General features: G+C 44.5%; 1 protein-coding gene across 3 annotated transcripts in view; it reads right to left on the reverse strand.

The window, feature by feature from the left end:
* LOC121270857 (carbohydrate sulfotransferase 3-like) overlaps positions 1-17,158 on the reverse strand; it is a 96,249-nt gene that overhangs the window by 65,622 nt on the left and 13,469 nt on the right. Inside the window, exon 2 of one of the 3 annotated variants that reach the window (XM_041176398.1) lies at positions 11,134-11,298. The exons of the other annotated variants lie outside the window; for them this stretch is intronic. The gene's annotated coding sequence lies outside the window, so the exon portion shown is untranslated. The remainder of the gene's footprint in view (positions 1-11,133; positions 11,299-17,158) is intronic. 3 annotated transcript variants of the gene reach the window in all.

Genomic DNA, 17,158 nt, shown 5'->3' on the forward strand with positions numbered 1-17,158 from the left:
GCCTTCACATCCTTCCTCAAGAATGGCGCCCAGAACTGGATGCAGTGCTCCGGATGAGGCCCTTACTCTTGTACTCAATGCCCCGATTAATAATAAAGCCTAAGATGCTATATGCTTTATTAACTGCTCTCTCAACATGCCCTGCCATCTTCAATGGCCTATGTACATATACACTGAGGTCCCTCTGTTCTTGCACCTCCTTTAGAGTTTTTCCCTTTGTTTTATACTGTCTCTCCATACTCTTCCTGCCAAATGAATCATATCACTCTTCTCTGCATTGAATCTCATCTTCCACTTGTCCGTCCAATCTGTCAACATGTCTATGTCCTTTTGAAATTCAAGACTATCCCCATCACAGTTGACAACACTTCCAATCTTTGTACGATCCTGTAAATTTTTTGAAACCATGCCCTGAACACCACAGTCTAGGTCATTAATGTATATCAAGAAGAGCAAAGGTCCCAACAATGACCCCTGGGAAACTCCACGACAAACTTTCCTCCAATCTGAAAAACAAATATTTATCACTACTCTGTTTGCTGTCACTCAGCCAATTTTTTATCCAAATGCTGACTTTCCCTTTTATTCCATGAGCTAGAATTTTGCTCACAAGTCTGTTGTGTGGCACTGTATCAAATGCCTTTTGAAAATCCATATATACATCAACAGTGTTGCCCCTTATCAACCTTCTCTGTTGTCTCCTCAAAAAACTCCAGCAAGTTAGTTAAACATGATTTCCCCTTAATGAATCCATGCTGGCTTTCCTTAATTATCGTGCACTTGTCTAAGTGACTATTGATTTGGTCCCAAACTATAGTTTCCAGAGGTTTCACTACCACTGAAGTCAAACTGATTGGCCTGTAGTTGTCGGCTCTATCCCTGCACCCCCTTTTGAACAAGGGTGTGACATTTGCAATTCTTCAGTCCTCTGGCACCTCCCCTGTGTCTAAGGAAGGCTGGAAGATTATTGCTAGTGCCTCTGCAATTTCCACTCTCACTTCCCTCAGTACACTTGAGTGTATCCCATCCAATCCTGGTACTTTGTCTACCTTAAGTAAAGATAACCTTTCCAACACCTCCTTCCTCTCAATTGCAAATTCTTCTGGTGTACCAGCTCACCTCGGCCAGGGTAGCACCTTCTTCCTTTGTGAAGACAGATGCAAAGTGCTCATTAAATACCTCTGCTATGTCTCCTGCCTCCACATGCAAGTCCCCTTTTTTATCCCTAATCCATTTTCTTTTCCGACCATTTTATTATTTACATGCTTATAGAAGACCTTGGGGTTCCTTTTCATGTTTGCTGCCAGTCTCTTTTCATGTTCTCTCTTTGCTTTTCTGATTAGTCTTTTCACTTCCACATTGGTCCTTCTGTATTCAGCCTGATTCTCCATTGTATTTTCCACCTGACATGTGTCATACACACGTCTTCCTTTTCATCTTCACCTCTATCTCCCTCGTCATCCAGAGTGCTCCCCCAGTCTACCTCAGATTGCCCTGGTAGGGCAAGATATCTCAAAACTTTGAGCAACAGGCGAAGCTACCTGTTTCACGCTGCTACTATGCAGTAGCAACACGGTATTCACCACTTACAGGATGCTGCCATTAAGCCAAAAAGACGTTCTGCCTATCACACAAATGAATAATGTGGTATATGAATTTCAGCATCAGTATGATGCTAGGTATGTAGGCCATTCATCACAAAGACTGGTGGATCATATCAAACAGCATGTCCCAGCCATTGTTTGCAATGGGCAAGGTACAGACCATACCCAACCAGTCCATGCTTGTAAAACTCAAAGCACAGTGTCCAACATTAGGTGTAATTCCGTGATTGGACAACATTTGCTAAATAATTCTCAGTGTGCTAAGAATTACGCTGGCAACCAATTTAAGATTGTCAGTCAGGCTTGCAATTGGCGCATTTGCACATTCTGGAAGCTTCATATATTAATACACAGGGCCCTGTTCTTTGGAGACAGAAAGAATATATAAGACCATAAGACATAGGAGCAGAAATTAGGCCATTTCGGCCCATCGAGTCTGCTCCGCCATTCAATCATGGCTGATAAGTTTCTCAACCCCATTCTCCCGCCTTCTCCCCGTAACCTTTGATCCCCTTACCAATCAAGAGCCTATCTATCTTGGTCTTAAATACACTCAATGACCTGGCCTCCACAGCCTTCTGTGGCAATGAATTCCATAGATTCACCACTCTCTGGCTAAAGAAGTTTCTCCTCATCCTGTTCTAAAAGGTCTTCCCTTTACTCTGAGGCTGTGCCCTCGGGTCCTAGTCTCTCCTACTAATGAAAACATCTTCCCCACTCTATCCAGGCCTTTCAGTATTCTGTAAGTTTCAATCAGATCCCCCCTCATCCTTCTAAACTCCATCGAGTATAGACCCAGAGTCCTCAAATGTTCCTCATATGTTAAGCCTTTCATTCCTGGGATCATTCTCATGAACCTCCTCTGGACCCTCTCCAGGGCCAGCACATCCTTCCTGAGATACGGGGCCCAAAATTGCTCACAATATTGTAAATGTGGTCTGACCAGAGCCTTATAAAGCCTCAGCAGCACATCCCTGCTTTTATATTCTAGTCCTCTCGAAATAAATAAATGCCAACATTGCTTTTGCCTTCCTAACTACCGACTCAACCTGCAAGTTAACCTTAAGAGAATCCTGAACTAGGACTCCCAAGTCCCTTTGCACTCCAGATTTCTGAATTCTCTCCCCATTTAGAAAATAGTCTATGCCTCTATTCTTCCTACCAAAGTGCATGACCTCACACTTCCCACGTGTATCCCATCCAATCCTGGTACTTTGTCTACCTTAAGTAAAGATAACCTTTCCAACACCTCCTTCCTCTCAATTCCATCTGCCACTTCTTTGCCCATTCTCCTAATCTGTCCAAATCCTTCTGCAGCCTTGCTGCCTCCTCAATACTACCTGTCCTTCCACCTATCTTTGTATCATCTGCAAACTTAGCCAGGATGCCCTCAGTTCCTTCATCTAGATCATTAATGTATAAAGTGAAAAGTTGTGATCCCAACAGTGACTCTGCGGAACTCCACTAGTCACCAGCTGCCATCCTGAGAAGGACCCCCTTATCTCCACTCTCTGCCTCCTGCCAGACGGCCAATCTTCTATCCATGCTAGTACCTTGCCTCTAACCCCATGGGCTCCTATCTCACTGAGCAGCCTCCTGTGCGGCACCTTGTCAAAGGCCTTCTGGAAGTCCAAGTAGATAACATCCATTGGCTCTCCTTTGTCTAACCTACTCATTACCTCCTCAAAGAATTCTAACAGATTTGTCAGGCATGACCTCCCCTGGATGAAACCATGCTGACTTTGCCCTATTTTACCATGCACTTCCAAGTATTCTGAAAATATATACACATTGCACCTGTTTCAGCTAAACAAAATAAGTGACAGCCATTCATTGGTTTATCCCCCGGGGCAATGTCGTGACCTATCAGAGTCAAGCTGCCTGGTTTAAATTTCAAACAATGCTTGGTTGTCAAATGTCAGTCACCATCAATTGGTACATTCTCCATGACAATGCCTCTACCAATCAGAGTCCACGCACCAACCAATCAGCACTTTCTCCTTATACAGTATATATATATATATATATATGTTGTTCCCCTGGCATTGATATTTCCTTGTGAATTGTCCTAATGAGTGCAAGATGAAAAGCTTTGACCAAAAATATCTCTTTTTTCAGCAATACTCAATTTCTGGAGTGCCAAATGACTAAACCCGTTGGTCCGTTTGGCCCTGGGTGTTAAATTAGAAGTCTGGGGGATTGTAATATTTAAGGTACAGAATGTTCCAATGCTTGTTACATTGGTTCCTGCATTGTAACAGGGGTCGGACCCTCAGAGTGTTTTGATAGGTCACCAGGTCAGTTCAAGGGTCAGTGGCCAGCTCTCCATGAGGCAGTCTGTCAGCCAACAAGTGTCACAAAGACTAAGGGGACAGAAACATTTCCCAGTTAAGTTAAATCAATCTGTGAGGAGCAGACTTAAAGTAAGGAGGGCCACTCGGGCAGGGGTACCTCTTTGGAGCAGCGGTATTCTGCTTGGCACAACCATAGATCTGAAAGTGTGCTTGTAAGCTAGTGTTGAGTGTACTCAGGAATCCAGTGAGAAGGAATCTCAGAAGGCGAGATTGCAACTCTGAGGTGGGCCATTGTTAAAGCCATCCCAGTGGGAGTGACTTTTGGATAGAATTCCAAGGAGAGATCTTCAAAGGTGAACGTGGGCTAGCTAACTGGAAACAGAGTAGGCATAAATGAGCCTTTTCTGGTTGGCAGGATGTGATGAGTGGTGTGCTACAGAGATCAGTGCTGGGGCCTCAACATGTTACAATTTATATAAGTGACTTGGATTAAGGGAAGGTATGGTTGGTAAATTTGCTGATGACACAAAGATAGGTTGGAAAGTAAATTGTGAAGAGGAGATAAGGAGGCTACAAAGGGACATAGATAGGTTAAGTGAGTGGGCAACGATCTGGCAAATTTGAAATTGTCCACTTTGGCAGGAAGAATAAAAAAGCTTATTATATAAATGGTGAGAGATTGCAGAGCTCTGAGATTCAGAGGGATTGGGTGTCTTAGTGCAGGAATGACTAAAGGCTAGTATGCAGGTACAGCAAGTAATTAGGGAAGATAATAAGAATGTTATCGTTTATTGTGAGGGGAACTGACTACAAAAGTTGAGAGGTTATGCTTCAGTTGTACAGGGCACTGGTGAGACCACATCTGGAGTACTGTGTACAGTATTGGTCTCCTTATTTAAGGAAAGATATAAATGTGTTAGAAGCAGTTCAGAGAAGGTTTACTAGACTAATACCAGGAATGGACGGGTTGTCTTATGAAGGAAAGGCTGGACAGGCCAGGCTTGTATCCACTGGAGTTTAGAAGAGTAAGAGGTGACTTGATCGAAACCTTTAAGAGCCTGAGGGTTTTGACAGGGTGGATGTGGAGAGGATGTTTCCTCTTGTGGGAGAATCTAGAACAAGGGGTCACTATTTAAGACAGAGATGAGGAGAATTTTTTTTTCTCTCAGAGGGTCCTGAGTCTTTGGAACTCTCTTCCTGAAAAAGCAATGGAAGCAGAGCCTTTGAATATTTTTAAGGCAGAGTTAGATAGATTCTTAACTAACAAGGAGATGAAATGTTCTTATTGAACAGTGGAGCAGACTTGAGGGGCCAATTCCTGCCCCTAATTCATATATTTACAAACCAGATGTGTTTTACAACAATCAATGATAGTTGTCATGGTCACCATTACTGTGACTAGCTTTATATTCCTAGCTGCCATGGGGGGATTTGAATCCATGCTCCCAGAGCATTAGCTGGACCTCTAAATTACTAGTTAAGTAACGTAACCACGACACCACCATCTCCCCATAAGAATGAATGAGACTTTGATGGTCTCAGCTCATTGCAAAAGCAAAACCCTGAAAAGATGCAATTTCAAAGCGTTGGTGGACAACCAGCAAAACAACAAGATAGTTTCTGCTCCGAGCAAGAGGAAAATGGAGGCCAGTGTGTCACCACTGGCAACTTGAGCCCTTCCACATGAAGATACAGTAGTGATACCATTTGCAGTGAAAGTTTCATTGCATCTCTTGTGCATTTCACCACTGGTTCCAGGCCAGTGCTTTTTACAATTTATTTCCTTGCCTATCAGTGTTAACTCTGGCTCAGCTCATGGGCTTCTGCCTGCACTGACAACCCAACACCTCAACAAAATGATCATTCTTCATGCGCAAGGCCGGACTGTATGGGGCTTCCAATCAGCTCCCCTAACTGTGCAGATGCACAATGGGCGGAGGAAAGCTTTATGTTGAACTGGTCTTTGGCAGGACTATACATGGTTGTCTACCAGGAGCACAAACAATAAAAAAAATTACAGTTCCAGGAGACCCTGGCTCTGAAGCATGCAGCTCTTCAACTGTGACAGGATCCACAATGGGAGCTGCACTGCTTCAAGGGTGCATGAAAATGCGACTTGCATTTATATAGCATCTTTCACAGCCTCCACAGGATGTCCAAAGCGCATTACCACCAATTAAGTGCTTTTGAAATGCAGCGACTGTTGTAATTTGGAAAGACCGCAGCCAATTTGCACACAGCTAGCTCCCACAAACAGTCAGGTTGCCAGCTGTGATTAAGTGTATTCCTGGAGGTTTCATCACCTGACTTGCCCCCACGCTCCAGCCATTAGTCAGCCAACACATCTGTCCTTGTGACATACTGCCTTCCTACGCCAATTGGAAAGCAAAAAGATTCATTACCCAATTGGAGGATGCCTGACCACCAGCCAAACAGTCTTTTTTTTTGTCCAATTTTCAATATTCTTACATCTGGTAAAGAGAAATGGTCAAAGAAATAAAGAATCTTTTTTCATGTCCTGAGGGTTCGCAACCCTAATAAACAGCAATGTGATAATGACAAGAAAAGATGGATTGCTTTAACAATGTTTGTTAAGGGATAAGTGCAAGCCAAAAATTCTCTGCACTTCAAGGCTGCCACAGGTTCTTTAATGTGCGCTTGAGATTGTCACGAGGCTATGACCCTTTATTTTTGAAAATAGGACTTCTCAACTTTCAACCAGCCGTAAATTTTACAATTTGAATTGTGACAGGACAAACCACAAAAATGCAAGGCCAGCTTCCGAGATGAAGGTGAAAAAGCAAACAAGAAACCTTCAGGTGATTGTGAAGAGGGAGACATTGCATATAATTCTAGGAACCATTGAAACTCATCACTGTCTAAGGAAGAGACACTAAAACGCAAAGTGCTAGGTATTGAAACAATGGCTGCACCAGACAGAACTACCCAAAACTCCTTGGAGATGCACATTGGATGAAATATAACAGGCCAGGCTGCAGCCGCTGCAGGGAGATTGCAAGTGACACAGGGAGTGTCAAGACAGTTTTCAGCAAAGGAAATAGGCTGACAAGCTGTGCTCTCTCCCTCTCTCTCTTTTGGAAAAAAAGTGTGTGTTCGAGAAATTAGCCATCAGAAACCTACCAGCAAACCGAGATCTTGTAATAATTGCAACGTCCGTATCTGACCGAATCCAAGAAACTAGCTAATCCAAATCGGCCGCAACAGTTAAAATCTGAGCCTCAAGGTAAATCAAAAGGACACTTAACCATATAAATTATTTAAATTCTTTTTTTACTGGACTCTAACTTGCCTTATTTCTGATACCTGTGTGTGTGACATTGCACTGCTATCATTTTTTACCTCGAGTTTAGCGGTTAATAAATTTGCTCTTTCTTTACCTCAAGAAAACCTTGTTTGATTGGCTCCTTATTGCTCGCTGGATAAAAACATTTGGATTCAGAAAAGGCACATCCTCATGAAAATGAAACTTAAATCTTTGTTGTGACCAACCAAGGAGGCTGAATACAAGGAAGCCAGTTCACCCTTTCTCACCCAGTTGTAACAGAGGGAATACAGGCCTCAGCTTAACATCTCATCTGGTAGACAGTATATTCAACAATGCAGCAGCCCTCTGCGCTGCACCAGAGTATCAGCCTAAACTTTGTGCTCGTCTCTAGAGTGCGAATCCACAAACTCAGAGGCAAAAGTGGTACTCTCTGAACCATTGAGGGTAAACAGATCTTTGCAATGATGTACAATAACCCAGTCTTGGACTTCCACAGTGCAGAGCCAAGCACTAAGAAAGGGCCATTCATTCACTGGAGACGGTGAAACATTTTAATTGGCGACACATAACCTTGATCAAGTGTAGCAAGATGCTGGCTGAGGGGAATACAAGCAGCACTATGTTGCAATATCTGTAGTGTGTGTTTGGATTAGTGAGCCCAGAATGACTCTAAATCCATAAACAGTGGCAGAAACAAGTAATTATAGAGAGTAGCCCAGTCTATTATGGGTCTTGTTTTGTCAATGCTCCAGTTCTGACATGAGTTTTATTTACAAGTTTTCAATCACACATATTAGTTTGGTATCAGGATATACAGAACAGAAATAGACCATTCGGCCCAAACAGTCTGTGCCAGCATTTGTGCTCCACTCGAGGCTCCTCCCATCTTTCCTCATCTAAATCCACCATCGTAACCCTCTGTTCCCTTCTCGCTCATATGCTTGTCTAGTTTCCCCTTAAATACATTTATATTATTCGCAGTCCACAGTTAGGAAGCAAAATAGACCTTGCATTTATATAGCACCTTTCACGACCTTAGAATATCACAAAATGCTTTACAGTGACGTGTAGTCACTGCTGTAATGGAGGGAACATTGTAGTCAAGTTGCTCATTGCAAACTCCCACAAACTGCAAAGAGATAAAAATGAGCAGATCATTGAGAAGAAATATTGGCCAGGGAAAGTTGCCCTTCTATTCCTCAAAATAGCACCCTGGGTGTTTCACACACACCTGAGAGCACAGGTGGGGGCCTCAGTTAAGCCTCTCATCTGAAAGAATCTCCCTCTGACAGTGCAACCCTCTCACTACTGCACTGGGTGTGTCAGCCTCCATCCAGCGCTTAGGTTTCAGGAGAGTGACTTGAACCAACAACCTCCTGACTCAGAGTGCTACCCACTGCTGATACCTTTACGTTTTAGCTGGTCAGTGGTCATCTTTCCTTGTGATCCTCCCAAGCAATCATGAACAGTGAGAATTATGGGAAGGTCTCAGAACCTTCCCATTGAGCCAAAGTTGAAAGGTTGACAGATATTGAGAGCCTCACATAGGCTGAATGATGGGTAATTACAAAATTGCACACAGGGCTAAAGTGTGAACTGGGGAGCGCAGTCCCCAGGTCCCTTAAGAAAGAGTTGGGGGCAAGCCCACCTCCGCTTGGCTAACTCACCCCGCACTCATTTTACAGCCATTAATTGGTTTGAGGCAGGGTTCTGCCTCCATTGGGGAGGAGGTTCCGCCTCTAAGAGCTGCCAGCAACACTCGTGCCCCAAGAACGCCACAGGGAGCAGTGGCCACTGCTAGGACTGCAGGCAGTAAACCACTCTGAGGAACCAGGTGTCCAGACTTAAGAGATAAGTCCAAGTCCCAGCCAGGTCCAGGTTGGCAGGCCCCAGCGACTGGCGTGGGAGCCTGGTTTGGCAGAGTGGGGATAGAGGAAATGGGGTGGGGTGTGTGTTGGGGATTAGGGGAATGGCCTCCATGGGGCACCCCCACCACTCTCCCTCCCCCCAGTCCAGCCACGATACTGTCAGGTTTCACTATTTGGCTCGACACTTACCTCTAGCATCCCTGACCGGCGATAAAATCCCAGCGGCGGTGGAGATACCCTTAAGTGACCATTAATTGGCTACTTCAGGCTTACAATTGGCCCATTGGAGAGCTGACCACCTGATGCCTCCCCATCATGGGTTAAATACCTGTGGAGGTGGATGGGTGGGTGGGGGACTGTGATGGTGGGCAACAGTTCCACTACCATGGCGCCCAAACTTTACTCACACCCTGCCTGCCAACCCACTCCCGGGCAAGCGTACAATTCCAGCCATAGCTTCTTCCAGTAGCTCAGGGGGCAAAGGCAACACCGAGTGTGGGAAGGTAGGCCCTATAGTCAAGTCCAATCTCAGCCCCAGGCACCATTTGGGGAGCTACAATTAGCCTCCATTCTCCAGAACTAGAGAATGGAAAATCCAGCCAGGCTAGTACCACCCAAGCATTAGCCCAGGGTAGCTGCTGGATAATTCCTGCAAAAAAAGCACACATGTGGACTCAGGTGGAGGAGTGACTGTGCCTGTAAATGATGTCCTCCAGTGTGTGGGTCAGCACATCAACAACATCGTCTACAGCCAATCACCAATTTGATAGATCAATGAATGAGAACATTTTTTTTTTTTAAAAACTCAGCCTGCCGTTCTCTCTCCGTGTCACACCACACAAAACATTGGAAATAAATCCTTCTTGGGTTCAGAGTTTAGCAGCGTCCACAACGTACAAGCAGTTAAGAAGAATTTACAGCTCTCTAAGTGACAGATTATGGCATTTAAGTGCATCTATTGATCAATTCGAAGAAAGTATAGCAATCAGGAAATTTGCTGCCAAGTTTTGCATATGGCCTGACCATTGCAAACTCTTAACCCAATACCTAAATCTAAACGTGTTTTTAAAAGTTCCTCACCAAGTCCTTCTCCGGCAGTGAGTGATTTGAATTAGCGATAAGGCACATTTGCAAGGCTGAAAATTTGGCCCTGTAACACTGAAATTATGGGATCTCACAGGAACACAAGAAATAGGAGCTAGAGTAAACCATACAGCCCAGCAAGCCTGCTCCACCATTCAATGCAATCATAGCTGATCTTGGATTTCCACTCCATTTTCCCGCCCACTCCCCATATCCTTTAATTCCCTGACAGACCTAAAATCTGCCAATCCCAGCCTTAAAATGTGTTCAACGATGGAGCACCCATGACCCTGTGGAGTAGAGAATTCCAAAGATTCACAATCCTTTGAGTGAAGAAACATCTCCTCATTTCAGTCCTAAATGGTTGGCCCCCTTGTCCTGAGACAATTTTACTGACTATAATTTTACAGTCAACATTTTTACAAGTCACTACCCCTCTCAACTAGCGGGTGAAAGTTAATTGAATCCTATGTAAGAGTTTTGAAAAATCCAAGCTTCAAACAAAAATGAGTGAGGAGGTGACAGGACACAAAATTTGGACAGATGTTACTAAGGAAATGTTAAAATTAAGTTCCCGCAAAGCAAGGGATTCTCCTGTTGCAAATGAATCACGTTTCTCTCGGCATAATTCGCATTGCACGCAAGTGCCAGCTTCCTTGGACTGCGCTGGCGCACAGGAAGACCCTGATCCATTCACCACACAGCAGAAAACGAGAATATTGGCATTGTGCAACTGGATATTCCAGTAATATTCCCCTCCCTCAAACTTAACCAACACTGAAAATTCTCAAGCTATCACCGACATGTTATGACACTCTAATGCCAGTACTAGCTCTTGCTGCACATACCCCAACACTTTACCCCTCTTCCCTGTCAGGATAGTCTCCCCTTACCCGCTCTGGTTGAAAGGTTGGCACTTGCCGGGTGAGGCTCCTCATGTTGGAACATGAGTAGGTCATTCAGGATCCTAAGCTTGCAGCCATTATAGTTATTTGTACCTCAACTCCAGTATTTCTGCTCCTCTTGATGTGCTGTGTGACTTGGCATGAAGAAATGTGGCACATCATCTCTAATCGACATTCATGCCATTCCTCTGTCCGATCAGGGGCGGAAGAGGTAACCTTTAATGTTGACGTGCAGGGTACTGGGATTATTGCCATTATCTGACGAGACAATTGTTATATTTTGGGTACATTTTCTGATAAATAAGTTTACCTATCAGCAAGCAGATCAAAGGATCTCACAGTTGCTCTGCTTCTGAACTTTGCCAAATTCACATCAGTGTTTATATATCCAAAAGGATCCAGGTCAGTGACTGTTCCCTGATACGTGAAGTGTCGACGAACTTCTTAGAAGCTTTTCGCATCCATTACTCAACAGCCCTGCTAGGATATTTCTGGTGTCTATTTGCACAGGCTTCCTTGCCTGAATATTCAGGATGTGCAACGGTTGCCAGTGCCAGACGCGCACCAAAACAAGCTCGATTTTCAAAAAAACAGTCAGTCCAAGGACCTCACAGTTCTGCCATTTTGCTTCATCCATTGGGAAGTGGCCAACAGCTGGGGAGTGCGAGCGTGCAATATTCAGAACTCCGCCTTCTCTCAGCTGCTCAGGGGTGTGCATAGCTGGTGAAAACACAACGCCTTGCTCACACCAATGCTAAGTCAATGCCAAGGCTACAACAAGTCAAGCCAAAGATGCGTCCTTGGTACAATCCCACCACTTCTCCACCTTTCTTTACCCAGCCCACTTGTTCATTGGACTTGTTGGTACTGATGCTGCTCAGCATCACCCGTAGAGGTTATTCATGAGGAGCACACTCTGAGCAAAGGTGATGGGGGAAATCTCAGTGGGTTTCTGACAGTCCCTCACTAAACACTTTGCCTCTCAGATCACAGGGGGTGACTGGCAGCTGGGAACCTTACTGAGAAGGCACGGTCGCTAACTATAGAGAAAAGCTAGATTTTCCCTCTGGGTGGGAAAGAAAGGTCGGGACTGTTTCTGGGTCCTGAACCTGCCTCTAGTAACCTGTAATTTGCCCCAGAGGAGCCAATTAGAAGCCAGAGGACAGGTTTGCCATCTAATGAAGGACAGTGGGTGGACTCTCGCAGCTGGAGGGCCAATCAGATGGCTTCCAGTTTAAAAGGAGCAGCAGTCTGGGTTGGAAGGTAAGAGAAAGAGAAGGTGCTTCAAGGGAGAGGTGCCCTCTCTCCATCAAATGTTTCAGTAAAATTAATGTAGCAAATAAGTGCTGGTTTCCTCAAACTTGCAAAATGATCTCTGGACTAATATTAGCCTATTTCCAGCACTGACTTGTCAAGGCTTCACACATCTGACAGAAGCGCTGGGACTCAGGGAAATCCTGACCTGTTCACCATATAACAGGAAGCAAGTGTACTGGTGCTGTGCTATTGTTCTGATTCAAGGAAGTATTCCAGTAATTATCCCGTCCCTCAAACTCGACCAATACTTCAAACTAGCTGATACAAATTATTTAAGTCTCTGGAAGGTTCTAGCAGCGTTAACTCTTGCCTGCACATTATCCCTTTCAGGAGAAAGGAGCATAATGCAGTGAACAACTAGAGCCTTTAGGAAAGATGGTGTTTTAGTAACCCAATAGGCCCAGGATAATATAGTGGGGACACAGGTTCAAACTGCACCACCACAGTGGGTTCAAATAATAAATCTGAAATTAAAAGCTAGTCTATTGGTTACCATGAGCCAATTGCTGTTTTGAAAAAAAATACCAGCTGGTTCACTAAGGCCCTTTCGGGGGAGGAGAGGAAATCAGCTGCTCTTACCCAGTCTGGCCTACATGTGACTCCAGATCCACAGCAATGTGGTTGACTCTTAACTGCCCTCTGCCCAGCAAGCCACTCAGTTCAAAGCAATTGGAGATGGGCAACAAAAGCTGGCCTTGCCAGAAACCATCACGTCCCATCGAGGAGTAAATTTTTTTTAAAAACTCAACCTCTAAGCACCCCACAATTTACAGACATGTCAGTTCCCTTGCAAAGCTTCCAGATTGAATGGAATTGTCACACCAAGAACCTGATCACATCTTGGACGCAACCCCTAATCTTCCAAATTTTGGCTCTTCATTGGCTAACAAACCAGCCAGGCTTTTAGCCAATGAAAACCCTATCTCAATATACCTACCTTCCCCTCCACCACCCCCTCCAACACCTCCATCACCAAAACGGACATGAGGAACTAGGAGGCAGAAGAACAGAGATGATTTCAATATTTCACAAAATAAATAAGAGAAACAAGTTACAACAAGTAGGAATAGAGATTAAATAGGCAGAAAAAAGGGGCAGAGGTCAGATCGATGGGATTAGGTTTCAAGTGTTCTGGCAAAGAGCCAGAACCACCACAATGGGCCAAACAGTTTCCTCTTTGTTATAAACTTCCACGCACAAAAATAACCAAATAAAAACCGAGAGTGCGAATGAGGAAGGAAATAGAAGATAGGAGCTGGTGAGTATTGGCACTTTTTTTTTTAAATTTGCATGTTAAACTGCTCTTTAGGTGTTTAAGCTGCAGCTTAGGGCTAACCCTGTGGTTGGCGCTTCCTGATCGGTGATAACCTGGTTTGTGTGAGTGAGCTGGAAACAAAGAAATTCAGACCAGAAGAGCCAGGAAAGGGAAAAAAGAGAGAGAGAGAGATGTATTAATGCAGCATCGCTCATGGCAGCAGGATGTCCTGTAGGCCAGTACTGCCAATCCATCAAGTATTTTTGAAGCACCACCACTGCTTTAATGTAGGAAACACAGCAACCAATTGGTGCAGAGGGAGATCTCAAAAACAGTGATGAAATACATGAGCTGCTTTAGCTTTAAGTATTGGGCGAGGGATAAATGTTGGCCAGGACATTCGGAAGACTCTCTCCTTCTTTGAATAGTGTTGGAGGATCTTTCATGACCACCTGAGATGATGAACCGGGCCTTAGTTTCACATTTCACCTAAAACACGCTCCCTCAGAACTACACAGGAAGTGCCAATCTAAACTATTGCTATTCGTTCATGGGGTGTGGGCATTGCTGGCTAGGCCAGCCCATTCCCTAATTGCCCTTGCTCAGAGGGCAGTTAAGGCTCAGCCACATTGCTGTGGGTCTGGAGTCACATTAGGCCACAGTAAGGATGGCAGGTTTCCTTCCCTAAAGGGGGATAAGTGAACCAGATGGGCTTTTACCAACAATAGCTTCATGGTCATCATGAGGATTTTAATTCTAGATTTTTATTGAAGTTAAATTCCACCATTTGTCATGGTGGGATTTGAACACAGGTCCCTAGAACATTACCCTGGGTTTACTGAAATACCAGCCCAGTGACAATACCACTAAACCGCCACCTCCCCTAACCTGCAGGCAACTGAAGGGTTAACAGAGTCATTACACTTGCACTTCCAAGGTATTAGCCATGGCTCATCCGGTAACACACTAACGTCAGGGTCAGAAGGTTGTGGGTTTTAAGATCCCACTCCAGAGATTTGAGCGCCAAATCCAGGCTGATACTCCAGTGCAGCACTGTCGCGGGTGCTGTCTTTCAGATGAGACATTACACCAAGGCTCCTCTCTGCCCTGTCGGTTGGGTGTACAAGATCCCTTACCATTCTGCGTTGAGGAGCAGAGGGGGTTCTACCTGGTAACCTGGTCAATATATCTACCCCAGCCAACAGATAATCTAGTCATTATACCTTTGTTGGACCTTGCTGTGGCAACTGGGTTACAAAGTGCCGGGGAATGTGCTGAGGTCCTGAAAGATGCTGTATGAATACATCCTTTCTTACTACGTGTACACAGCAAACAGCGCCGTCTTGTTCCTCCTTACTGAGCTGGAAAAACATCTGACTGTCAAAGTAGGAATTACTGATATAGTCAGGAAGAGGTTTCCTCCCACCTGTAAGGGAATTATGCTTGGTATTCAATTGTACTAATTGTGTTAACATTCGAAGGGTCGATCTTCAATTCTAGTTGGTGTTTAATCACGTTAACATTGCATTTTGCAAATACTGAGAACCATATTAAGCATACATTACTTTATAAATACTGAGGCCACCAAGGATTCTCCTGGTGATTAATGTTATGGCCAGGGTAGCGGATGCGGTGAGCCAACCAAAAGTCCATTGACTTTGGCGGTAAATCCCACCGACTGGCAGGATTGGAAGATCCCGCCAATGGTGTTGTAACAGCCCATGTCTGTACAACGAATTCAGGACAAAGAACCGGTCTGAGCTACAATTGCTAAAGTCTGACCGCAAACCTCACTGCCTCTTGATTTTAACTGTAATTCTCAAGAAGCTAGGTGGACTTCACTCGAGACGCAACTTAACTAACTTAATCACGTCAAGGACAAATCGCACCAAGGAGACCAGACTCTGGAGATTGCATAAAAAGGAGTGAGTGGAAAAGCCCTCACTGGAGCGGAGATACAGACCATCGCAAAGAACAGCCTCACCGCAGTGCAAAACCATAAGTGACTGAAAACCACATGATCAGTCCAAGCGTACTCCACCATCCATGGCCATGGTGGAAAGTAAAATCTGTAGGGACCTGTAAACTTCTGTCTGGTTTGTTTCTTTTTGTTACATATTAATTCTCCTGAACTGCTGAACTAAAGTCTCTGAGCTTTCGTCTTGTCTGTGAAAACTGTCTAAATTGTACACACCCAACTTCAACGTGGACAGTCCAAACTTTGTCTCCATGGGTTGTAGAGAACTGCACCACGAAGCCTTGGGGCACGTACATCCACGGTCTCACTGCTCTCTATGTTAGTTTACAATTTATCCATCAATGAGATAACAATGTTAAGAGCGGCCCTTGCCAAACCTTAAGGCCCAAGAGAACTCAAACTGGGCAAACCAGTGCTCAGGGACCGTAGTTTGAACCCTGTTGAACTGAACCATCCAGGTCTCCTGCAAGGCTGCTGTCAGCCTAGCTCCTCAATATGACCAGGGAAAGCAGAAGGTGGTTGTCCATTCATGGTCAAGGTTATGGATGAAACTTCATCCATTACCTGTTCAAGATACATTTATTCCACACTTTGTAATCTGTCCAAACAGCAGTGGGGAAGTAACTCAATTGTAGCTTTAACGAAACAAGCAATGAAACAAAAGGCAAGAATCAACGGAATGAGTAAAAGGATGTTTTCTCCCTACGTCTTGTTTACAGGTTAACACAGCTTTTGGTCCATGCTCTTAGTCAGTCAGCATAAACCAGCTTCTCCAAAATGTCACACGGCGGCTTTTGAGTCAATATAAATTCATCCCCACTGATATTAAATGAAGGGCAACTAATGGGTACAGGTGAAGTTGAGTTATGGCATTCAACTCTGACAAGCTGTGCAAGTTCATCTGGGGGAAGATGGTCTGACATCACTGTCTGACTTCAGAGCCACAATAAACCCACTAGTACAACTAGGGGGAGATGGTGGCATAGTGGTAATGTCTCGGGGCTAATAATCCAAAAGCCCAAGCTAATCCATTAAGGGCACAGGTTCAAATCCCACCATGGCACCTGGTGGAATTGAAATTCAATTAATAAAACTGAAATTGAAAGCTTTATCTCAGTAATTGTTACCATGATAACTATCAGGGCTCAGGAGTGGCCTGCTCCTAATTCCTATGCTTGTATAAGACAGACAGCAATAGATTCTTGATAAGCATGGTGAAAGGTTATCAGAAGTAGGCAGGAATATGGAGTTGAGGCTGAAATCAGGTCAGCCATAGTTGAATGCTGGAGCAGGGCTGAGTGGCTGCTCCTAATTCATATGTTTGTATCTATAAAAACCCATCTGGTTCACTAATGTCCTTTAAGAAAGGAAATCTGCTGTCCTTACCTGGTCTGGCCTACACATGACTCCAGACCCACAGCAAGGTGGTTGACTCTTAACTGCCCTCTGAAATGGCCCAGCAAGCCTCTCAATTTGAGCACAATTAAGAATGGCAATGTCAGCCATACACACTGGGGACATTTTGCTTCATGAATAGGTGCTATATAAATGCAAGCCGCTGTTGCTAT

This window comes from Carcharodon carcharias, chromosome 28 (assembly GCF_017639515.1).
Source record: "Carcharodon carcharias isolate sCarCar2 chromosome 28, sCarCar2.pri, whole genome shotgun sequence".
Lineage (NCBI taxonomy): Eukaryota > Metazoa > Chordata > Chondrichthyes > Lamniformes > Lamnidae > Carcharodon > Carcharodon carcharias.